The sequence below is a fragment of the Labeo rohita genome, chromosome 10, assembly GCF_022985175.1.
Source record: "Labeo rohita strain BAU-BD-2019 chromosome 10, IGBB_LRoh.1.0, whole genome shotgun sequence".
NCBI lineage: Eukaryota > Metazoa > Chordata > Actinopteri > Cypriniformes > Cyprinidae > Labeo > Labeo rohita.
Genome location: NC_066878.1, coordinates 8,378,212 through 8,405,210, shown reverse-complemented (window position 1 = coordinate 8,405,210; position 26,999 = coordinate 8,378,212). Strand labels below are relative to the sequence as shown.

At 34.6% G+C, this 26,999-nt stretch overlaps 2 long non-coding RNA genes across 3 annotated transcripts in view; both read right to left on the bottom strand.

Annotated features, from left to right (window-relative positions):
- LOC127171674 (uncharacterized) overlaps positions 1 to 4,469 on the bottom strand; it is a 42,256-nt gene extending 37,787 nt beyond the window's left edge. For both annotated transcript variants that reach the window (XR_007828552.1, XR_007828551.1), the window contains exons 1-2: positions 3,851 to 4,469; positions 3,142 to 3,281 (exon numbers count right to left, since the gene is read on the bottom strand). This is a non-coding gene — a long non-coding RNA (uncharacterized LOC127171674). The remainder of the gene's footprint in view (positions 1 to 3,141; positions 3,282 to 3,850) is intronic.
- A 660-nt stretch (positions 4,470 to 5,129) lies between these two features.
- Positions 5,130 to 25,594, bottom strand: LOC127172465 (uncharacterized). Its single transcript, XR_007828627.1, has 3 exons — positions 25,381 to 25,594; positions 15,427 to 15,591; positions 5,130 to 7,190 (listed from the first exon to the last, which is right to left on the bottom strand). It is a non-coding gene; the product is annotated as an uncharacterized LOC127172465 (long non-coding RNA).
- Positions 25,595 to 26,999: the final 1,405 nt, after the last annotated feature.

The following is a 26,999-nucleotide window of genomic DNA, read 5'->3' as shown; positions in this document are numbered from 1 at the left end:
TATATAAATTGCATTCGCTAGATAAGACCCTTCTTTATCGGTTGGAATAGTTTACAACCGCATTTGGGATCGTTTGAAGCAGCATTTAAACTGCATTTTGGAAGTTCAAAACTGGGGCACCATATCAGTCCATTATAAGGAGAAAATTGCAGAAACGTTTTCCTCAAAAAATATCATTTCTTTACGAATGAAGAAAAAAAGACATGAACATGAGTAAATTATTTGTAAATTGTTGTTTTGGAAGTGGAGTTCTTCTTTAACCAATAATCACAGAGACGTGAATATGTGATATTAGTTTGAACGTCTCCCGCTGTGCTGATAATATTCCAAGTACTTATGATGAGTACCGATATTGAATATTTTTGATCACCAACAGATTTACCAAACTGTCATTGAAACAGTATATATACAAATTAAAAATAAAAGGAGAACACGACTAAGCTGGATATAGGATACAACAGTCGGCTTGATCAAATGGCACAACAGGTAGCTCTTATTTAACACAGACTTTTAAGAAGGGATAGATGTTTGTTTCAAGTGATAGGCAAGGTAAGTGAAATTATATTATCTTGCTGTATGTGTGTCATTTTCTTTACGTTTTGTGACTAAAAGCAACCAAAAAGCCATTTTAAAGTGGTTAAGCAAATAATAATAATAGTAATAATCGACAGGCATCCCCAGACCAATACAATTAGTGTGCCTCCTCTGTTTTAAAACCCACGAGCCTCCATTGGTTGCTATACCATTAATAGTGTGCTCTGGTTTATAAAGTTGCTATGCCATTACTAGGCATTGTAAATGGTTATTAGCTATTTATTTGCTATGCCATTGCTAGAGTGTTCTGAATGGTTAGGATGTTGTTGCACCTTTCCCTGGTGAAAAAAATCAGCATATGCTGGTAGGTATGTTTTGATGCTGGGATGCAGGTTAGGTATGTTTTGGTGCTGGTTTAAGATGTTTATGCTGGTCCTTGACCAGCAACATGACCAGCATAAACCAGCAAAGGCCCAGCATAAACCAGTCATGTCTGTGTCGCTGTGTCATGTCTAGAGCGTTCTGAATGGTTAGCATGTTGCTGCACCATTGCTAAAATGTTAGGGGTTAGCATGTTGCTATGTCATTGTTAGAGTGTTCTGAACTGTTATCAAGTTGCTATGCCAGTTCTAGAATGTTCTGAATGGTTAACATGTTGCTGTGCCATTGTTACCATGATAGGGGTTAGCATGTTCCTGTGCCATGTTTAGAGTGTTCTGAATGGTTAGCATGTTGCTATTCAATTTTGTTAGGGTGTTGAATGGTTGTTAGTAAACTGTTATGCCATTTCTAACATGTTCTGAATGGTTAGCATGTTGCTGGGTGATTTCTAGGGTATTTTGAATTGTTAGCATTTTGCTATGGCATTTCTAAAGTGTTCTGACCAGTTGTTAGTACATTGTTGTTGATGACATTGCTACCATGCTAAGGTGTTTTGAATGGTTAGCAAGTTGCTATGCCATTTCCAGGGTGTTCCAAATGGTTGTTCATAGGTTGTCATTTCTAGTATGTTGTAAATGGTTAGCATGTTGCTACTGCATTTTGTTAGGGTGTTGAATGTTTGTTAGTAAGTTCTGAATGGCTGTTGATAAGTTGTTATGCCATTTCTAGTATGTTGTAAATGCTATTTCTAGTATGTTGCTAAAACCAGCCTAAGCTGGTTGACTGGTATTAGCTGGTTTAAGATGGAAGTAGCTGGTTTTAGCTGGTCTCCCAGCCTGACCTGCTAAGGAAGTGGCCAAAACCCCTCTAAAACCAGCCTGCTGACCAGCTAAGACTAGCCAACCAGCTTAGGCTGGTTTTAGCTGTTTTTTTTCAGCAGGGTAGTCCATTGTTAGGGTGTTAAATGGTTGTTAGTATGTTCTGAATGGTTGTTGGTAAGTTGTTATGCCATTTCCAGTGTGTACTGAATGGTTAGCATGTTGCTATACCATTTCTAGGATGTTCTGAATGGTTGTTGGTAAGTTGTTATGCCGTTTCCAGTGTGTACTGAATGGTTAGCATGTTGCTAGGCCATTACTAGGGTGTTTTGAATGGTTTGAATGTTGCCATGCCATTTCTGGGGTGTTCCAAATGGATAGAAAGTTGTTATGCCATTTCTAGGGTGTTTTGAATGGTTAGCATGTTGCTATACGATTTCTAGGATGTTCTGAATGGTTGTTGGGAAGTTGTTATGCCATTATCTAGTATGTTGTAAATGGTTAGCATGTACCCTGCTGAAAAAAGTAGCTGGTATTAGCTGGTCTCCCAGCCTGGTAATACTGGTCAAGCTGGTTTTAGCTGGTTGCTCCAGCTGATGGAAGGAAGTGGCCAAAAACCCTCTAAACCAGCCTGTTGACCAGCTAAGACCAGATGGGATGACCAGCTAAAACTAGCCAACCAGCTTTTCTGAATGGTTGTTGGCAAGTTGTTATGCCATTTCCAGCATGTTGTGAATGGTTAGCATGTTGCTATGCTATTCTAGGATGTTCTGAATGGTTGTCAACACATTGCTATGCAGTTGCTAGGGTGGTAAGGGTCAGGTTGCTACTACAGTGAAAATCTATACAACTTTTTTTTTGCTTCAAAAGTAATGGCACACCAAAGAGTTACTCATCAAATTATAAAATAAAGAGGCATCAGAGTGTTGGACACCAGTCTCCAGAACAGTTGGTTGTGCATGAGGCTATTGTGGTTAAACTCCTCTCAGTCATTATCACAGTTGCCATGGTGATGGGCCTATTGGTTGCAGATTAATCAGAGGAGTAAACCATGTGACAGTTCTTCTTAGTAATGCCACCAACTCTCCTGGAGTTTTATTGGATTGTGATATATTTGAGGTTTCATGCATTCAGCCAAAGTTTAATACTTTAATACAAATCCCCAAATATAAGCATTAGTACTAACAGTGATGCTTGTCTTAGCAATTCCCTCTAATAAGGGGTTTTTGAGAAAGGAGAACAAGACACAGGCATCATGTGAAACGTGGGGGTGTGGTTGTGGATTGAATGCAGGATAGAAAAGAGGAATAAAAAGCGCTGAAATAAAAGATAGCAAGAGAATAAGCAGGTCAACTGGAAAGGTGAGAGAGAGGGGGAGGGAGAGATGAATGAATGTGATATGACCCACCTGACAGCTCTTACCACCGTTGAGTGGAACATCTCTGCAAACTGCAGGCTTCATCACCCGGGCCCGTCCCTGACAACCCGGCCGTCCGGGCCATGAAGAATGCAGGGACCTCCCCTACCTCCGTTCCCACACCATACACCCTGCGAACACACACCACACGTGAATGCTGACACTGTATATATGACTGTGCATAAAAAGCCAATGAGCTCTTCACAGAACCGCATGACTTCAGGATTATTTTATCTGAAATCAAAAAGCATTGTTCTGTGGCGTATCAAATTATGACAGCTAAACTTCAGAAGAGTTTTCTCTTCTCTTGCGCTGTTGTCAGGCTGACATTAATAGGTCTGTTATTTAATCTGGACATCCTGCCTCACATCCTGTCTCTTCAAAACAACTGGCTTTGATGGTGGCCGACACTGCATTACTCACAAAGCAGTTGGTCCTAATCTCCCGGGCAGCTGTCCTATTCAATGCCACTCAGTAGGAGGTGTTTGGTTAGTGCGAGTGTGTGTGTTCCACCTGCCCCTTGGGTGGGGCGTGTGGAAAGCCCACTAATGTCTACAGGGGGTTTGCAGGGTGGCACAGGAACAGATGAGCTCTGCAGGAGAGGAGAGCTCCACTTTCCCTGATAAACCAACATGGATGGGTGTGTGTGTGTGTGTGTGCGTGTGTGTGTTTGTAAGTAAGTAACCCTGAGTATACTCACCTTTGAACGGACAGGAACACGTGTTTGTGTGTATATGTGTGGCATGAGTCCTGCCTCCTTCACCGTAGAATACCCTAAGGGTAAAAACACACACACACACACACACACACACACAAATGTGTCATTAATATCCTTCCTGCCAATGACGGTGCTAAGAACAAGAGTTATGACATCGTCAGTCTCCTGGGACTGGGCGCAGCCTGGCAGACAGTCTGGCACTGCCAGGTGTTTTGAGACCCATATTGCCGCCTTCACTCTCAGTTTGCTTTACTGAAATGAAGCTAACACAGGTTAGGCACAGACTGTGACTGGAGAAGACTGGATTATTCGGGGTTAATGGAATAAAACCAACAGAAAATGTAGGAAAACTCATGCTTTATACTAAATACACTTTGAGTTTATAATATCAAAATCTACATTAGTTTCTGTATTAATCTTAATGTATTAAAGGGATGGTTCACCCAAAAATAAAATTTCTGTCATTAATTATCCACCATCATGTCGTTCCAAACCCGTAAGACCCTTGTTCTTCTTCAGAACACAAATTAAGGTATTTCTGATGAAATCTGAGAGTTTTCTGACCCTAAATAGACAGCAAAGCAACTGACACATTCAAGGCCCAGGAAGATAGTAAGGACATTGTTAAAATAGTCCATGTGACATCAGTGGTTCAACCGTAATGTTATGAAGCTATGAGAATGCTTTGTGCAAAAAGAAAACACATTTATTCAACAATTTCTTCTCTTCCATGTCAGTCTCCGCAACGCGTTAATGAGAGTACAACAACACATGCATGTGCATTCGCACAAAGAGTATTCTTGTAGCTTCATAAAATTATGGTGGAACTACTGATGTCACATGGACTATTTTAATGATATCCTTACTACCTTTCTGGGTCTTGAACTTGTCAGTTGCATTGCAGTCTATGCAGTATCAAAAGCTCTCAGATTTCACTAAAAGGAAAGGTGTCTTTCAGGTTTGGAACGACATGAGGGCGAGTAATTAATGACAGAATTTTCATTTTTGGGTGAACTATTCCTTTAACATAATCTGAATGTACACAATTTTTTGTAATAACCTCAAAGTATATTGAACATTCTTCTTCTTAGGGGTTGAAAAAAGTCAGATTGAGTGTTTTACTCACTAAAAAAAAAACTGTAAAACAAGAGCTATGAAACAGGAAAACTGATAACCGTCCATTATGGGAATTCAATCTAGGGATTTGAAATGCAAATTCATTGCTTCATTCATTATTTTTTAGCATGTGAAAACTTGAAACAGATTTGAAAAAGTATTTGATAAATATAACAAAATGTATGTATAAAAACACATTTTATTTAAAAAAAAGTGAATTTCTACACCACTTGCAATCTGTTTGAATGGATGGAATGGACTGGACATAACACTATTTCAACCAATGGTGTGGTTTGGGGCCAAACTACCAGTTTGTCTGACCAGTGGCGGACACATGGAGTGTTTGAAACATGTTTGAAAAGTTACATACTTCACCCTGTTTTATTTTGTCTATTATGCTGTTTTTGCCTTTGTTAGACAGGACAGTTCAAATAAAATCACAAAAATAAATTAAACCTTAAAAAAATAATGATTAGGGATAGAAAGGCAGACTGGTATATGAAGTAGACCAGACTCAAACCTGCATCCCCACCAGCACTACAGTAGTGGGCACATGTGCCAACTTCTGCTCCAAAGGCCTGACAAGAACAATGTTTCTTTACAGTGCAATATGCTGTCATTTACAGTGACTGTGTAAAAAACTCAAAAGTTGAACATGGCAAAACATATTTACTGAGAAACAAAGACCTCAGTGGTCAGCCTTTGTATGTGGAACTTGCTATTTCAATGAATTCAACATACGTACACTCGTACGCACACATGCTCTGGAATATCACTTTACTTTTTACTATTAATAAATAGCAACAACATCTCAGTTATTTTCTCGACAAGCAGAAGGTCATCGCTGCTCCTTTTACATTTCTTGACATTTTACACAGTTCTGAAGAAAGACTTTTGCACATGACATGTAGACAGACACGAGGTGATAATGACATCACAGATATTCGAGTGCACTTCTCAATTCTGAGTGGAAAAATAGCTCAAGAGCATCATTTACTGGAGGCTTCTCGTTATTTCTTCTTACATTAGCAATAAAAGTGCTGCTTTTCTGCGTAATCAAACCTTCCCCAGAATTTTCTAAGAAAGCTTCTTGATAATGACCCCACAAAAGGTTATTTTAAGTCATCAGCAGAAAAGACATACACTGTACTAGTGGGTCATAATCAGCCAATCACTGATTAGCAAAGGTTAAAAACTTGTGGTACAAAAGATCATAATCTTTTTTTCAGTTATTTCCTCGAAACAATTTGGGTTAGCATAAAGAGGACCACAAACACCGCAATACCGGCTCAACTGATGGTCTGAGTTTGAGGCACTATTTTAGATATACTTTTAAAATATAAAGACGCAGCGAGTCGGAAATAAGAGGACAACCTGTACGACCCTGAAACTTAAAGCCACAACAGCGAACGCAGCGTGTGCAAACACTTTTGCACACGCACATAATAAATGAGGTGAGTGGCAGGAAGACGGTAAGAACATTTCTAGATCAGTCTGTACCATCTTTGCCTCGTCAATAGAATCACTTCCTCATCAGGTCATGTATATGCGTGTGCAATTGGAGGAGCATGTGTTTTAAAGAACAGGCTGTACTACTCATAGTAAAAAAATGCTAAACCACATGTCTGCTGTGTGAAGTGTGAAACCGCTAGTAAGCAGCAGCAGGGAAATTCACAAACATTGACAGGTTCTTTCCCCACCGCGCACACTTATCATTCAGAAAAAAAAGACCTCAATGAAATCAGGCCTCAATATTAATAACATAAAACTAAACTGTGAGTCATAAGCAGGCTCAGACAGAATCTCCAACCTTTTTTGGACATTCTTTGCAATCTGCTGAATGAATTTAAACATGGTCAAAAAGCTAAGACACTTATTTGTAGCTGAACGCATTATCGAATCAGCCAAATTATATTGTGGTCCAAACATGAAAATCTGACATTTAAATGGAAATAAACAAATTGTGTGGTCTGCTCGATTTAAAATAAACTAAGATTATACCATAAAATGAGTAAGAAATATTTAGGATCATGCACTATTTGTAAGGCACTAATCTTGTGGCATTAACCATGTAAACTCCACTGAACAAAAGGTCAGATTTCCTTGCCTCCAGCTATGTGACTCTTGTACAGTCCAGATCTGGTCAGTGTAGGGTGGTCTGGTGGAGAAACACACTCACGAGCCGGTTGCATCACATGCGACCACACTGCAAGACAAAAAGAGATGATTACAGAATTGTACAAGTATGATGTTGTGTCATCATTTACTTATCCTCATGTCTTTCCAAACCTGTCTGACTTTCCTTCTTCTGTGGAACATTTAAATAGAAGCAAAATGCTTGAGCTGTTATCCATACTGTGAAAGTGAATGGGAACCAGGGGGTGTGAAATGCCAAAGCATTAGCTAAAGTTATTAGTATTAGTATTAATATTAGAATCTTAAATTACAAAATCTTGCATGACAGTTGTCACTATTCACTTTCAGTAGTGTGAAAAAGAGCTGTATGGACTTTTTTTTACTGTAGATAACTCCTTTTGTGTAACACAGAATAAAAAAAGACACATGGGTTTATAAAGACATAAGGATAGAATTGTCCTTTTATGTAAACTGTCCCTAAATACATTTTAATATTGACATTACCAATTAATATTATTTACATATCTAATTTTTTATCAGAGTGTCTATTTACACTAAGTGCAAACAGCCCACCTTGTTGGCAGAGGCTATTTACACTAACTCCGCCCACCATTGTGTTACTGTGCTTGACATCGTTACAAAAGACAAACAACAGATCCAGTGGTGTAGGTAGTAAAGCACGTACACATAATTTTTGACACGATTGACCCAAGTTCAAATCTGTCGTTTGCTGAACTTGTTCTTCTCCCTTTTTACATTCCTTATCACATCGGAAAGAAATTTCTTCTCAATAAAAATAAAGAATATAATCAAAAAGTTAAAAATAAAGTGCCTAATGGGTGTTTATCAGTTAGGGTTAGGGGTAGGCGTAAAGAGGGATTTATTGTCCCAATCAGGGAGCTTCCATTTAATAATTTTAATAAAAACACTCAATACTTTATTAATGTATACTGTTATAATGTAGGCAACTACAATACTGAGGTGCAAATATCTGCCACTAATTACACTTATTGCAAAAAAAATGCTATTTTTACAGTGTAAATAAAATCTATCACTATTTGCACTTAATGTGAATAGCATTTATTGCTAAGAAAATCACTTACTGTAAATAGCATCTATCGCTATTTCCTAGGGATGTAACGATATCAAAATATCATGATACAATAAAATCTCGATATGCAGTCCACAACATATATTTATTGCGATATTGGGAAAAAAAAAAAAGACAAATAAAGACTTGAATTGAAATAAAAATTTGGTACATTTTAAAGTCAAGTTACTCTATTTAATGGACTTTAAGAGTTCAAATTAAGAGCTTGAACCCATGTTCTTAACCCTTGTGCACCAATAAAAAAAAGCCACACATAGGTCCATAGTGGACAAAAATGTCCATGTCAAAAAAAGTGTCATAAAAATTTTAAGCGTGGGAGCACAGACTTAAGTTTGGTCTCATTTTAAACAAGACCCATGGCAGATTACTGATGAAGTAGAAAAAGTTTAAAAAGTGAAATTAAAAAAAAAAAAGTTATAGAGGTTTAAGTTAGTTATATAAAGCATATTTTATATTCTATATAAAATATATATTTTATGAAACATGTTGAACTCTAAACCTGCTAGAAAATCAAAGCCATAAATCTAAACAAGCTGTGTTCCAAATTTGAGGTTGATATCTCAAAAAATGAGCTTTCAGGAAGGTTTTGTTTGGGCGCAGTGTCACATTTTTCCCATAAGATGCCAGCAAAACTCCGCTGGTGCATACAGTGGTTGGATTTGTGATTTGCAGTACAGTTATTCTCTCTTAAATATTACAAGAACACACACGCACACACAATTTTTTGTTATGACACACGTACAAACCACACTCTGACATCCATACCAACACACCCACACAATTATAGCTGCATTATTTATCCAATTGGCTCTATAATTTGCAGAAGCAGAAAACAGGAATAAAGCGTATATTTGCTTTATTGGCCAAACCTAAAAATATTTAGGACAACTTTGATGGAAGGTTTAGATCCACAAAGATTGACTACTGTATTATTTTTGCTTTACACTACAGCAGGGAAATAAAAATACTTCTTTCCTTATTTCTACACTAGAAAGAGACATTTTGAATTTGGACTGCATTTAAAATGCTAGCTGTCAGCAATTCATATTACACTTTTAAGTTTTTAATTTGACAGAAAACTCCAACTTCAGTGAAAACAGACTATAACTCTAGTGAAACGCTGTAATCATCTGCCGCAAAAATAAAGCACAATGGCCGGTGAGTTCCCAAACGCGCGCTAAACTCACGGCACAGGCAATAAATGAGTTCACTGAATTCACTGTGAATGGAGCTGTTTTGAGGCACGGAAATCACAAGATGATCGCCTGAACGTAGTGAAAACAGACTTGATGAAGGGATTAAGCCATATTGTGCTTTCGGTTTTAGTTTGTTTGACACACTCTGCCAAAGCATAATGGCCTAAAACAAAACTTTATAGACACTTTATGTTGGAATAGAAGTTTAAAACTACATGCTTTGCCTGAAAGACCTATCGTTTCATATCATCATGTGACCACGATAATATCGAAATTGCTTTTTGTGATACCATGATATTGATAATACCGTTACATCCCTACTATTTGCACTTTGTGCAAAATAGCCAATGCCAATTTTTATTTTTTTTAAATAACCAGTCATTTTTTCCATTATCTGCCCCTTCTTACATTTGATCTCATTCACCACTTTAATCTGATGATTAAAAGGTAGACATTTTAAAAAAATCAAGTTATTTTTTAGTTCTTCATACAGTTTTTAAAAACTGTCTATACACTTTTCATCTGAAAATTACAAATTCTGAAAATGTCGTGTAACTGTTAACCAAGTACTAAAGTACAAAAATACTTCTACTGCACAATAAAATATTTAAAAAAATAAATTTTAATAATTAAAGTGATGATAGTCTATAGTGGTCCCCTTTGCATGTTACTAACTTTTCTATATTTATATAAAATGTTTCATAATTTATTTATATTTCTTTTCCAAATGCTTCAGCTTTTAAATGAGACAACAAACAACATTTAATCCAGAAATTAAAAACATGCCACATCATAGAGTTGCTGTATTCAAGTCATGATTTTGTATGAATTGCATTTGAATAACTTATCAGACTGAGACAAAAAACGAGCGTCACATCATTGACCCTTTGTAACAAATGAGTGGGAGACAAAATGGAGGTTGGTGTTAATTGGAAACCCAGGGGGCAGAAACAAGCCCCCGATCAAAGGAGGAAAAGAAACTCTGGGGAAGAAACGGCCGTTACTAAGGGTGAGTCCTGCACCTGTGCCAAACGCACTCTGACAAAAAGGCAAAGAAGCATGAATGAGCATCAGAGAACTTTCCATTATACACACACACAACAAAAAAGAACAGGAACACACATACTCACTGCTTCTCTGCAATCCAATCATATCACAAATACAAGAATGATGTGTCACCAGCCAACTGTTGCTCCATATAGGGAGATATGCATGGTGAGAGTGGGAGGAGACATGAAGCTGAGTGACCCCATGACCTTAATCAGAGATACCACTCTTATTACCTTACCTAGTTCACTAAGTCATGAATGAATGGCCTCGATCAACAATGAGATACTGTTAACTCTGTTTCCTGCAAAACCTTTGTCGACATTAAACAACTTTAAAAATTAACACACACACAAACACACACACACAAACACGTATGTGTGCACGCATATATATATATATGTATAGAAATAACAAACACACACACATTAATATGTAGATATATGTGTCTGTGTGTGTTAAATATGACATAATTTAATATTATCTGACGATAATGATGTTACCGCATAAATGATTACCATATTTACACACCAGATTATTTTTATGGTACTTTAAGGAACTGTTATTTTCATTTATTTTTTATTTTTGTATAAAATTTATAACCAAAAAAGGGGTGCTAGGTGGCCTAAAAAAAGTAATAAAAAATGTAATAAATATATAAATTGTACAAAATGTACTTTTCAAAAGTTGGTGAGCACATTAATAGGACGTAAACAATATCAGAATATTGTTTTGTGAAAACTCTTGATTTCAGACACATTGTCAAAAATGTAGTTTACAAAAGTTGATGTGTACATAAAATAATAATAAAGAAACACTATATATTTATGTAACAAACATAACTATTTTCACATGAAGTAGTTTTGAACAGAAAGGAAAAAACATCAGCATATAGTGTGAAATTATTAATCTTCAAAATGTTAAAAAGTAATTTACAAAAGCTGATGTGCACATTTAAGATATTAATCAATAATATCTAATGTAATTAGCATAACTATTTTTATATAAACTAGTTTTTTACAGGAAAGAAAAGATTCTGCATATAGTTTTGTAAAAAATCTCTGATGTGCTGTTAAGTTAATTAAAAGTAATTATTTTACAGATCATTTAGAAATTTGCATTATAAAAGAATTATTTAATATTCTGGTAACACTTTACAATAATGTGTCATTTGTTAACATCTGTTAATATATTAACTAACATAAACAATACATCTATTACACTATTTATCAATGTTTGTTAATGTTAGTTAATAAAAATCAAGTCATTCGTCGTTCATGTTCACAGTGCATTAACTAATGTTAACAAACACAACTTGTGATTTTAATAATGCATTAGTAAATGCTGAAATTAACATTAAGATTAATAAAAAGTAGACGGCAAAGAGTTACAGTGATGGTTAAATTCTCATCTTTTATATTAGCGCAGCTGCAGCAGGCCATGTTTGTTTTTATTCTGCCGTGTTTCTTCCCGAAAAGAGGCAGGAAAAAAAAACCCGGAGCAAGTGCATGGATCAGTATGACTTAGCACATGAAGGAAAGAACGGAATTCTGATGATAAATCCTTAGCTTGTTTCAACACATCTTCACACACACGCACAGCTGATGACCAACATCCAGCCTGTCCCGACAAATCAGGAAGAGCACATCTGAATTAACGATACATTCTCCTACACGGCATTAACATGCTTCTACTTGTTCACACACACACACGACACGACCAGCCATTGTGTAAACAAACGTGGCCCTTTCAGTTTGTTTATAAATGATTGGTTGTTGAACAGGGTGTAAGACAGGAGCCCTTGCTGACGCACTTTCTACAAACAAGCCAGAGAAGAATTATGCAATTGAACACTGAAAAGGTCTTTTGCAATAGGGTGGGGACCTGACTTCCGGTACAAAGTAGGGCAAAATCATCAGAACTAAACCAGGCCAGAGAAACAGATCCTTTAATAACGGCACTATCACCGGCAGGCATATTCCTCTCGTGTCAGGAATGCTTCAAGGAGTCTGAATCATCCAAGCAATCATACCAACCTGTCACTCGTTTTCCAAGGTTTTCATATAGGCCTTAATGAGTCAGAGCACTCATGATATTAAGCAAAGGTGAGAACTTCCTCAAAACGAATGCGTTTTTGAGGATTACACAACAATGCGAGCGATTCTAAGGTGTAGTTTCTATCTTAGAGGGGATTTGTCGCAACAGACCATTACGCCAAATAAGGGGAAGATGTTGTAATTGTTTAACGATGATTTTGTTTTTAAAAAATGTTCAGCATGACTTGTAAATGTGAGACACTACAAAATTTAGGTGAGTGAATGTGAGAAATGATGAGCATTTCTGACAGTATTGCGTGCATTAGATGTGTTTACCTCCGACCTTGTTCTTTTCAGTGCCATGTTTTGATGTCTCATTGTCTTGAAATGCCTTGTGTGTAGAAAACAAAAAAAGTGGGCAGATGAACAAATAGAGCAGCACATACTCATTTTTTTTTCTGGCACCGAGGGTTGTGATATAGAAGATATTACTCTTTAAAACTTAAAACGAAAAAACGTAAAGATTAGATGCTTTCACTTTTTTTTTGAAGGTAGATGATTTCATTCTTAAAATTCTTCAAATTATACACAGTGAGTTTTATAAACTGATTTCACAAAGTTTTAGAATTTTGAAAGATTTAAAACTAAGAAAATGTGGCAAAATGGAGAAATGTGACTATGTATCAGCATATTGTTATTTCTAAGCCTGTAATCAAGAATGTAAACTTGTGACTTTGATCATGTGCTTATTCATCCAAATCATCAGATTCTTGCTTCAAACTTTCATGACTCGAGTCAATAAAAGAAATAGGGAAAACCCAAATGCACTGTGAAATTATGTGCACTTTTCAATTACATTGCTGATCAGTGTTTAATTGAAAAAGGAAAAAATATAAATAATTTTTAAAAATTATAATAAACGATACAATTTATAATGAAAACATTTGTATTACATATTAATTAAAAATTAATGTTAAATAAAAATATTAAATAAATAAAACTAAATAAGTTTGTATTAAACTGGTAACACTTTACTATAAGTTTCATTAGATAACATTAGTTAACACGAACTAAGAATGAGCAATACTTTTACAGCATTTATTAATCTTAGTTAATGTTAATTTCAGCATTTACTAATGCTTTATTAAAATCACAAGTTATGTTTGTTAACATTAGTTAATGTACTGTGAACTAACATGAACAATGACTATTTTTATTAACTAACATTAACAAAGATTAACAAATTAACAAATAAATGCATTGTTCATTGTTCGTTTATGTTAGTTAATACATTGTTAACAAATGACACTTTATTGTAAAGTGTCACCAGTAAACGTCTGTATTAAATAAAGAAGCAAATTTCAAGAATATTCACAAGTGAACTTTTGCACTTAACAAAATATACACTCTAAAAAAATCTTGGGTTAAAAACAACCAAGCGCTGGGTGAAATATGGACAAACCCAGCGGTTGTGTTAAATGTTTTACCCACCCTACTGAGTAGTTTATTATCTCAACTATTGCTTAAAAATTAAAAAACAAAAACAAAAAAAAACAAAAAAATTAAATAGAAATTAACATTTATTATTATGTTCAATAAATGAACATTTATTAATACGCTGAATAAATAATAATTAAATAAACTTTTTTAAAATTGATACTTCCTGATGCCTCTAGTAATTATGTGCCAGATTTGTAATTTACAACCTATTTTTTTGGGTACATTTTAAGCCAGCCATATAGTAATTTCTAAACAATAGTTGAGTTAAATAAAACTACCCAGAGGGTTGGGTGAAACATTTAACCCAGTCGCATTTAACCCAGCATTTTTAATATATTGTAGTTGCAGTAAATGGTCACCGTTTCATCTTTTTAACTTTTGTGTGTGTGATAAACAAACTTGTCTGAATATATTGCATGATAAAAATGAAACATGAAACACAGCAACACTTCAAAACATCTTACACCATTTTGTAAATGCATCTTGTTTATCAAGGACATTTAAACATATTCTCAAAGAATATATTTTACAAATAAAACGCATGTCTAAACAAATGTTTACCACCTCGGTGACAAGAAAAGACTCTGATTCTTGTAAAACGAAGTTCCTCAGCACATTATAGGTAACAGATTAAATTGAGAACTGGGCACTTGGCTCTTAATTTGAGTGGGAGTTTGTAATCGTCTAGCAATAACAAGACAAGAGGAGGGGAAGAGGAGGAGATGAGTGAATAAAAAGGGGAGTGAATGAGAGAAGATGTGAGAGAAAAAAAGAGTCAAGAGGGGTGTACGGATAACGGCCTCCACACAGGGAGCCGTTTAGCCTCCCTGATGTTCCACAGCGGAAAAAAAAGAACTGTTGAATTATGTCAGCAGCTGTGAAGTCTATAAAATGGCCTAATACTTGTCTTTTTTTCCACAATAGCCCGTCTGCACCAAACACCGGTCCAGAGGCCTAAGCCATGGGATAATGGAAAGAAAATAGCGGACATTCTTGTGGCGGCCCACAGAAACCGGGGCCGTGCAATAAAGACACACGAGATCACTAGTAAAGTGTACACACATTCAAACAGAGGAAAGATGCAGCCAATTTCACCACATGGGAGGGAAGGACCTGGGGTCTGGCAACCCTCCCTTATGATCTGTGAACTGGCAAACGGCTGTTCTCTAACTGCTGGGCTCAACTGATGTTTAGCTATGAAAAATGAAAGTGATGAATTATTACTAATCTGCGGATCGTTTTCTGTATTAAGCCCATCCGTCGTTTTTTTCTAATGTTTGTTTTTAATCATGAAGGAAACAGGAGAAGAAAATGCCCGACCACATGTGCAATTTCTAATTTCTTGTACGGGACATGTAATAGAAAGAAAAACAAACATGCCATTAACAAATTAGCTTTATATAATGCTTGACATACCTGTTTTTTTTGAGTGAAAAATATTACTTAATGTCATAGCTGTGGTGCACATGCTCATGCATAAGAGGTGTTGGCTCAGTGTCCTGGGTTTGAGTCCGACTTGGGTTATGTCCCGTTCCCACTCCCCCTCTCACACCCCTGCTTTCCTGTCTACACTTGGCTGTCCTATAAAACAGTCCAAAACAAACAAACAAACAATTTTCAAAACCTTTTATACATTTATATATAATTTTATTGACATACTTACTACAACTGGATCAGTCCGCTAAAATATGACAATCATATTGTTGGATTTCAAATGTGTGTGTGTATGTGTGTGTGTGTGTGTGTGTGCACATATATATAATTTTTTTTTTTTTTCAAAGTTGAAAATAATAGCATACTGTCCAAGAAAATACATCAATAATAAATCATATTTAAAATGTTTTACTTCAAAATTTCATATTTAATTCAGTGTGCTACTTGCTATTACTTTGTAATTGTTGGTGAAAATGATTAGCAATTTTTGAGTTCTACACCAATTTTTTTCGCTTTTTTATATTTAAAGCTTATCTTATTTACTTTTTATTACATATTTACTACAACTGGATCAGTCTGTTAAAATATGAATTATGTTGACAATATAACAGATAATAAACAACTGTCAAAACATTTTAGAGGAGTATGTATTGATTATTAACATTTACATTAATATTATCAAACACACACACAAACAAACATATATATAGATATAGATATATATGCACACAAAACACTCATACATAATATTTCAGTTTTTTACTTCAAAATTTCTTATATAATTCAATGTGTTACCGGCTATTTCTTTGTAATTGTTAAATTATTAACAATTTTTGAGTTCTCCTACACCAATTTTTTTAATATAGATTTTATGATTATGTTATTTACTTATTATTACATATTTACTATAACTGGATCAGTCTGCTAAAATATGAATTATGTTGATAATATAACATTAGACAATACACAATAACTGACAAAACATCATTTTGTTATATATCAAAGGAGGAATGCAGTAATTATATTTACACACACACATGTATGACACTCATATATCATATTTTAGTGTGTATTTCAGATTTCAATGTGCTACTTGCCATTTCTTTGTAATTGTTGAAAATTATTAGCAATTTTTGAGTTCCACACACACATACACACACACACACACACACTTAAAACACATGAAGGTCAAGTACAAATTAATAAATAAAAAAAGAAATATATTAGATATAACTCCTTGAATTATATCAACCAATTACATCAACAAACAATCCTTTCATAAAGATTTTTAAAATGAACTTGATTTCATTTCATTATGCTGTTGGACGATCACTTTTAGACTATCAGTGACGTCATTTGTGGCACCCACAAAGCTTCTGTGAAACTCATTTTCACGTGTGTAGGAAACATCATCCAAATCACTTTGGACGGCATGATCAATCGCTAGTGACGGAGACTGTTCACTTTGCAATCTGGAGCGAGAGACGGTGTGTATGTGTGCGTTTTGGTGTTTTGGTGACTATGAGACAGCGTCCCATGGGTTGAAATAATGTGTGGTAGGGTGTGTGTACAAGCGTGGGGGTTAGTCCATGATTTATCAATGTGGGATTTTCAACCACATGAGCTCATTCTAGTTCCTCCACCCACTGCAGTGCCACCGGAACACATACACACATGCTGTCCAGCCCAAGGACAATGAGGTGAGGCTGTCGGGCAGACTGGCCTCAAACAACTATGATGACCATTCCTGGCATAAAAAGAAACAAAAAGTGCATTTATTGACTGGTTACAGACATGTTCGGTCTTGCATACAACACCGATGACACAGGGTGGTCGGAAGATTTCTAAACAATTAAAACCCCAGCCATTTATGCCCTAATTTGTTTTGATCTGTCAGGAGGGTAGGGAGTGTCCCGCTCTAGAAAGACATCAAGCGGCACAAACACCAACGCCTTTCTAATTCATAATTTATTGGCCTCATCACAAACAAAACTGCCAAGTGTTCTATTCAAAACTGCAACAAACCAGACTCTCTAGATATTGGAGTTAATGTTCTTTCAAATATGTTAAGTCTGCAGGTGACGTCAGAAACTGACAAAGAACAAGACATGCAACTGAAAAATGAATAACTCTTTACAATAAGGTCTCATTTGTCAACATCAGATGCATTATTTAACAAACTAACAATGAGTCATTTTTTAAAGCATCTATTAAAATTGGTTCATGCTAGTTAATAGAAATACATTTATTTACTCTTTTAATGCTACCACAAAAGCTAACACTTTACAATAAGTTTTCATTAGTGAAAATTTGTTAACTACTTTAATTAACATGAACTAAGAATGAACAATACTTCTACAGCATTTATTAATCTTAATGTTAATTACAGCATTATTAAAAATCAAAAGTTGTTTGTTAACATTACTTAATGCACTGTGAACTAACATGAAATAACAATGAACAACTATTTTTTTATTAACTAACGTTAACAAAGATTAATAAACACTGTAATAAATGTATTGTTCATTGTTTGTTCATGTTAGTCAATACATTAACTGTTAAGTGCTACCACATAAATCTTGATTTAAAAAAAATACAGTAGTAAATGTTTAAATTAACATTAACAAAGCTTAATAAAGGCTGTAAAAGTACTGTTGATTGTTAACTCCGTTATTTAACCAATGTTAACAAGTGACCTTAAATGTAGTTACTGAGAAATGTTTGAAAGGACTACAGGATGTGAACGAGATTATAATCTACGATACAGATGCTACAGATGATTCAAACATCTTTCTTACGTACCATACAAAAAAACTTTGCTGCAATCGAACAACATTCATTTTCAAAGAAAGTTTGCAATGTCTCATATGACCTTTTATCAATCAAAAATGTTGCATAATATCTTTTGTCTAAGCAAGATCTATGCTAAACTCACAGGCTGAGATGCTAGTTTTGCAAGCAGTCATGGGATGAGTGTCATGTCATTGTCCTTCTGGTGAATGAGAGAAATGAATCAATGAAAACGCCTGTGTTTCATTCATTCATCCCACAAACAAGTTTCTCCAGATATAAAAAGAGCTATTGTCCATGTTTTAGAACAAAGAGGATATTTATCTAAAACATGTTGAATTAAAATAGAGAGAAAAGGATACTGGGATCTGAAGATCTCGTGCCGAACATCAGCACTGCTTCACCTTTAACACATAAATAGGCACGTCTGCACACATTTACACCTGTCACATCACCCCTATGAATTGGCCGTTTCCTTTCGTGTGTCTCGAGTGTGGTTTCACGGCCCTGAGCAGGTACAGATCTGACTCACACTTCAATCCCGCCCACAATCATGAATGATGTGCATGATTACAATGCCATTGTGTGGCAACTGAGGGGACAGCAAAGGGTGAGGTATGTGAGTGTGTATTCGTGTGCACCTGGGCAATGCAGTTTATGTGTGGATTTGGTATATTTTATTTTACTTAAGTTCCCAAAAGTTTCCAAAAACAGTGTGGGGGGTTTTAGAATGTGGATAATGGTTAAAAAAGTGTGTTATGTATGTACGTACGTGTGTGTGTGTGTGTGTGTGTCCAGACAAATTTACTGAACATATGCCCAGAAGTTAGCAAACTCGCACTAAAACTTTTTTGGGGATATCCTCCAAAAAAAATAAATAAATAAAATTACAAACCAGATCTTCTAGATATCGTAGTTTATGTTCCTACAAATATTTTAAGACAATGGCCTGCAGATAAATTGACAAACTGAAAAATGTCTAATACTTTACAATACAAACTTATTTGTTAACATTAGATAATGCATTATCTAACATAAACTAACAATGAAAGCATCCATTAAATTGGTTAATGCTAGTAAATTGAAGTACAATTATTTCCTGTTTAATGTTAACAGATATTTTGATTTAAAAACATACTGGTACATGTTGAAATTAACAAAGACTGAGCATTGTTGATTGTTAGTTCATGTAGTTCATAGTTCACCTTAAATCTAGTTACTACCTAAATATAGTAAGGCTCATTAGTTAACTACTTTAGTTAACATGAACTAAGAATTTGTTAACATTAGTTATTGTATTAACTAACATGAACGAACAATGAACAATACATCTATTGCACTATTTAGTAATCTTTGTTAATGTTAGTTAATAAAAATACAGTCGTTCACTGTTTGTACATGTTAGTTCACAGTGCATTAACTAATGTTAACAAACGCAACTTGTGGTTTTAATAATGCATTAGTAAATGCTGAAATTAACAAACTAAGATTAATAAATGCTGTAGGAGTATTGTTCATTTTTAGTTCATGTTAACTAACTAGTGTTAACTAATTAACCTTACTATAGAGTGTTACTGAAAATATTTTAAAGGACTACAGGATGTAAAACAGATTATACAGATGGTACAGATTAGAACATATTTTTACAGAAAAAAAAAAAACTTAAATGTGAACATATGCTCAATGCACATTGTTCAAACTGCACTAATATATTTTTTCCTGAATTATAAAACCATAGGTTTTATTTAAGGTGTATGAGTTTGTGTTAACATTTCTCTCTAGTCATTTGAAACCAATTAAAATTGTTTCATGGCACATAAAAGATTTGGATAGAAAGAGAAATTTGTGTGTCTGTGCGAGTTACGGACAGTTAGACTGACTGTTTAAAAGTTAACTGTTTGTTAAATGTTTAGAGCAACATGAGCATTTTTGGTCCAAAAGTATGTATTAATTGTATTTTAATTATATCAGTTATATCAGTTTTAAGAATAAAATGACAAGAATCTAATGTTAAACTTGAAAACGAAAAGGCGGTGGAACAATAACGTAATAAAGCACCAAACGCAACACTGAAAGTCGAGAGCGTTTTCTTTCATGACAATATGCCAAAATGTGCTAAACATAGACAATTTTAAATTTTTAAATATGTAACTTTTGTATAAATTCATTTTTAGGTACCTGAATTATACATAACATGTTACTGATTTTTTTTAGTGCATTTGAAAGTTTGTGAATAACCAGCGACACACACTAAGTCTATTGGAAGCTGATAAGAAACATAATATCATCACTGTACACTGACCCAACCCTGACGTTTTTATTGTCATAGCTGGTTACAGCTTCAGGGCAGCAATTGCAATTTTATTTCAGGATCTTTTTAATTTGGGCACACTGTACAATCCATCAAACACACTTTGCTCTTTCTGAAATGGTTGTAAAACTTTATAAAGAGAAATGCATTGTACGTCTTTAACTGATGAAAGCCAGGTGCGTTATTTCAAATGCACGACAGGATTAAATCACACTGATTAAATACACTAATCGTTCTTTCCCTCATATCCTACACAAACGTGTTTCAAAGCTGATTACGGCAAAATGATATTGTAGGAACACACTGGCTGTGTAAATAGCTTCAGGAAATCTGCCACACACACACTTGTATGAGGGATTGTCTAAATGACGGCTTTTATTCAAGTGTAAACACTGAAATAAAACTACTAATGCAAGTACCACTGTGTTTTTGAACATTGTAGCACGATAATATCAACTTTTTGGAAATATACTATTGTACTATATCATGGTATTCCTTAGAAAATCATGCATATACTATAGTAAATGCTATATGTGAATATTCTGCTTTTATTTTATATGTATATGTAAAATATTTAAAATCATCTAATAAAATATTTTCATATAATAACTTGTTTTTATGTATAAATGTATAATTTTGTTTCATTTGTATCCTTTTTATTATTCACACACACACGCAAGACATCTAGTGATTTACATAACAGTCCACTTAACTTACAGTTGAGTTAGTACCTCTGAAATAAAAAACAAAAGAGAGGGACAAAGCATGATACTTTACAACACGAATAAAATAGTGGTCAGTGGACCAGTTCAAAGGTCCATAAAAGTGCCCGCTGGTTGAAGTTATAACAACTGACTTTCGTGCGAGGGGGTAGAGTACACGTGGTCCAGCCTCCCACTGAGAGAGACACAAAGGGAGATGTTGGGTCGAACCGTGACTCACACAAGTCTGTTAGATACTAGACAAAACAGCCATCAGAAACAAATCACGAAAACTTTGTAAAGACATGGCTTGTCCGGTGAGTAGCGGTCTTTTGCAGCCGCGAATAAGCTGGCAATAGGGTCACCTGTGATTCATTAGAGGCCAGTAAAAACTTACAGCTCCATAAATTTATATTGAACATTTTCATCGGTTTTATGTATCCTTTCCATATTTCTGATGGACTGACAGCTCCATTAGGAAAGATTGATACTGCAAGAGTGGGACTGAATTAACATCAAATAATTAAATAATTATACCCTTCACCCTCTGCTGGACAACAGTGAAAACTAAACATAAGCCCTCAATTGTTTAATTAAAACTCTGTGAATCAAATCGTCATTAGAAAACATCAAAATTGATTAAAAAAAAAAGATCAACTTGATTACGAAAGGTAATCAAAGTAAATGTATTAAATAGCACTAAATGAGTTCTGAGGTGAGGGTGAATGGGCAAAATGTGCAGGCCATAATTTAAAAAAAAAGAAAGAAAAAAAAAGATAAAATAAGACATAAAATTTTGCATAAAGACAGTAAAGCCTATAAGAGGATCATTGTTGGTTTTTAACTTTATAATTATGCTCATTTCCCTTCAAATTTTCAATACTGTGTAAAACAAAAATTGCTAACATCTGGAGGAAAGAAGTTCAACATAACTAATGCAATCACTGTGTGTACTTACAATTGTATTTTATAATTTAGATAATATCATTACAATTTTTCTCTATTACAGCAGAGGGACCATTTATTTTTTGCTCGCAAACTTTTTTTTTTTAAATAAATAAATAAATAATGATGATCAGGATAATAATAACAACAACAATAATAATAACATATGTATATAATTATGTCTGCCTCAAATCTGCGATGCAAGCATTGAACGTGCTTGAAATAATTTTATTTATTTATTTATTTCTTATGCAAAGTATAATCTATTTTTCTTTTCTTTTGGGAAGAAAAAGAATTATTGAAAGTATCACCTGGATATGCCAGGTGAACTGTATTTTTACTTCCAGCAATGTATGTGTTAAAGCACAAAAATGAAACTTGTATACCATTGTGTTCTCAGAAAATTGCACAAAGATGGCATATATTACATACACACAGTGTATCATATGACTGAGGCGTGCCATTACATCATCCAACAAAGTACATTTGTTCTGTGTCATAAAAGACCAAAAGGAAAACATGACTGCTGAATGCAGGTCAGGCAACAACTTCACAGGCTGAGAGAAAGACACCGATTATCTCTCGAGATAAGAGAAATTCATATGTTAAAAGCCTCCTTTAATAGTTCAATGCTACTACAGCTAACAAGCTTAATAATTTCTTAAACACAATGTGGGGCAAAAACGTGTGGATCTCAGATACAGTAACATCTTTTTAGTAACAGCAGGGCCTGGAACTCACACTGGTCTATGGCACCATCTTCTGGACATTTTGTAGACTTGAAGGAAAAAGAGCACAACATAAGGAAGGTCTATAATAAATTATGAATTAAATTATGAATAAATTAAAAATGTATTATGTTAGTATTAGTCACAACATTTCTGATTTTCAATTTTCTAAATTGTTAAACTGATTATTATTACTTTTAATTTAGATTTTAAATCTCAGGTTTTAATGTCAATTAATTTTGGGCCCCACGGTATAACAAAAATCAAAAATCATTTAAAGATTAGTTCTACTTAAATACTGAAATCCTGGTAATACAGATAAGCAGACAAAAATAATAATAATAATAATAATAAGTAATAAGACAATTTTATATATCTATTTATAAAAATCTACCTTGGCAAAAAATAAATAACTAAATAAATACATATATAAAATAGTCAAATAAATAAAAATAAATTGAGCGAAAATTTCAATACAAAATATAAAAATAGATACATATTCCTTTTAAAATCTGCTATTGAAAATAAATAAATTGATATTTTATAATATATTTTTAATAATAATATATATCATATTTAAATTAGGAAAAACAAGTAAGTGATTATAATAATATAGACATCTGGGATACTGATTAGCCTTTGAAATAAGCATTATAAATAATTAATTTTTTGCACAAATATAAATAGCAATTCTATTATTCCTTGTACTCAGTAATTATTTTGTCCTTTAAGGGAAAACACTCTTCAAAGAATTAAATATTTTCCATAATCCATCATCATTAAATTACTGCTAGATTATAGAAATAGAAAATAGAATATAGAAATAATCTTGATCTAATACTAATCTAAATAAGCAGAAACAACTAAACATCCAAAAAATTATCGATTTTTCTTTTATGCCAAAAATCATTAGGATATTAAGATCACGTTCCATTAAAATATTTAGCAAATTTCCTACCGTAAATATATCAAAACTTAATTTTCAACTAGTAATATGCATTGCAAAAACTTAATTTGGACAACTTTAAAGGCGATTTTCTCAATATTGCACCCTCAAATTCCAGATTTTCAAATAGTTGTATCTCTGCCAAATATTGTCCTATCCTAACAAACCACACATCACTGGAAAGCTAGCTTTTAGAAGGTGTATAAATCAAAAATCTTAAATTAAATGAAAAAAAAACTGACCCTCATGACTGGTTTTGTGGTCCAGGGTCACACATAGTGTTGATATAATAAATATCTTTAATCCATATCCCTAACGTTATCACTGAATATATTTATAACAGCATGAACAGCAGTTACTCTTGTCAAATTTTACATGCACTTGTATTTTTTTTTTTTGTAATACTAAACATATTTATAAACCTGTGTACACACACACACACACACACACTTACATAAGCATGAATCTATAAATATCACATCTGGCTAAATAACATCAAATTATTTTCAATAGTTGTACTTTCTAACTAAACCAATCCTAAGCTAACAGTTAATTAAAGGCTATGATGCATGACTAACTCAATTTATCAGTTCCTAAGCCTCAATGAATTCGAGGGGTCATTGGGTTCGTCTGTTACATAACAAACCACACGATGTCGCTGCAGCTCTAGCAGATAACAAGAGAAACATAACAAGATGCCAAAACGTAAAAAAAAACAAGTCACTAAACCTTCTCAAATTACATTTAGGGCAGGAAAGTTCTCTTTTTCAGAGGAAGTTTCTAGTTCATTCTTTCAGTACTTGAATCCAGTGACGGTGCCAACTGAAACATAGCAACTGCGTATCGCCCGTGTGACGCAGAAGGATATTCACAGCTAGTCAGCCCTCTCTAAAACCTACCAGATGTTTGAAGCCTCTTTCTTTGGCCGTGCCAACACCTGTATGTCAAAACAGAAGCCTAAAGTAAACAACTTTGCGATACAGGACTGAAAAAACCAACACCTGAGCGACAAGAAAGGAAAAACACAAGGGGGCTCAGTGAGAAGAACAACAAGACAGAGCGACGTACGTGCGTGCGTAAGGGAGGGGCGTGTCCTAAGCTAAACCGCGGGTCAACGGGTTCGTTCATTCCAATAGCCTCGTGAAATGACAACCGATCCCAAATACGACGTGCGGTTCTGACACACACACATATACACACAGCACGGAACCAAACACCACCCGTTATCGTCACATTTAACACTCGCACGCACCTGCAGACCCCAGACACTGTGTGACCATCACACACACGTGGATTCACTTTCACCCTCAACAACATACATTGTTTACACACATATGCAACAAGGAAGCAGTGTGTGGGTTACACAACCACTTATACAAGAAAAACACTATCACACAAGCCTTTAGGAAGATGCAAACTGACTATATAGACTATATACAAGTACACTTATGCATGCAGCAGCAACTATAATATAACACATTTGCTTGCTACAGACATGATGCAGGTGGTTCTTACCAGATGAAGAAGCTGTGCACGTCTGTTCTCAGTCCAGCAGGACAGAAAACAAAAAACCAGCAAACTTTCTTCAAATGCAAAGGGTGCAGCAGCACATCTGAAGCAGACAAGCACATGTGAGAGAAAGTGAAAGACAAATGAGCAGGGAGCAGAGAGAGGTACGACTTATGGGAAGAGAAAGAGAAGTGCGACACAGCAGGAAAGGGGAGAGGGAAATAGATAGAGAGAGAGAGAGAGAGAGTGAGAGAGGTAGAGAGAGAGAGGGGCACCTCAGTGTGAGTTCTTGCTGTTGCAGAGAGGGGTGGTCGGAGCTGTAGGGTACCAGAGTTCAAAGCACTGAGAGAATAAGAGTGTTATTCTGCTACAGCCAGCCAAGTCTTACACAACACCAACCAGGGGCAGCAAGTTCCTTCTGCCTATCTCTCCCTCCCTCTCGCTCATTCACGAACTCGCTCACTGTCTCGTTTCCTCGCTCACCGATTTCCTATTCTTTCCATTTCATCTATTTCTGTTTCACTTGTGTGGTTGCTCTTTTCCTTGGAGTTTTCTTCCTCGCTCCCTACATGAAAACACAACTGAAATCCATTTAATCTTCTTTCGAATTACATGCGGAGCAAATTGCTTATTGGGATAGTTTACCCATAAATGAAACTTCTGTCATCATGTCATTCAAATGACTCTTCTGTGGAAGGAAAAAGATCATTTGAAGAACTCTGAGAACCAGACAACAGCCCACAGATTTTAACTGTAGACCAACAACAACACAGTAAATCATAACGGTTTTTCATTTTGCTTTTTAGATTTGTCTCATTTTAGTTTTAGAAGAGAAAAGCCCCAAACTACACTACAAAAGTTTTTGAACAGTAAGATTTTTAATGTTCTTTTTTAAAGAAGCTCACCAAGTCTGCATTTATTTGATTGAAAAGTACAGAAACTTTGAAATACTTTTATGGTTTAAAATAGCTGTTTTCTATTTGAATATGTTTTAAAATGTCACTTATGTCTGTGATTTCAAAGCTGAATTTTTAGCATCATTACTCCAGTCACACTTCAGAAATCATTCTAATATTCTGATTTGCTGAAGAGATTTTTTTCAGGTTTATTTGATGAGTAGACAATTCAGAAGAACAGCATTTATCTGAAATAGAAATCTTTTGTAACATTATAAATGTCTTTATCATCACTTTTAATCAATTTAAAGCATCCTTGCTAAATAAAAGTATTAATTTCTATCATTTTTATTTCAGATAAATGCTGATCTTTGGATCTTTCTATTCATCAAAGAACCCTGAAAAAATGTAACCAATTGTTTTAAATATTGATAATAAAAAATAATTTTAAAAAATGTTTCCTGAAGCAAATCAGCATATCAGAATGATTTCTAAAGGATCATGTGACAGTGAAAACTGGAGTAATGATGATAAAAATTTAGAATTGATCACAGGAATAAATTATATTTTATAATATATAATATATGCAAATAAAAAACAGTTGTTTTTTTTTACAAAAACAGTGTACTGTATTTGCTTACTATGGATCAAATAAATGCAGACTTGGTGAGCAGAAGAGACTTCTGATAGGTAGGTAGTGTATATTCTACAAAGCTCTTTCCTTGAGCA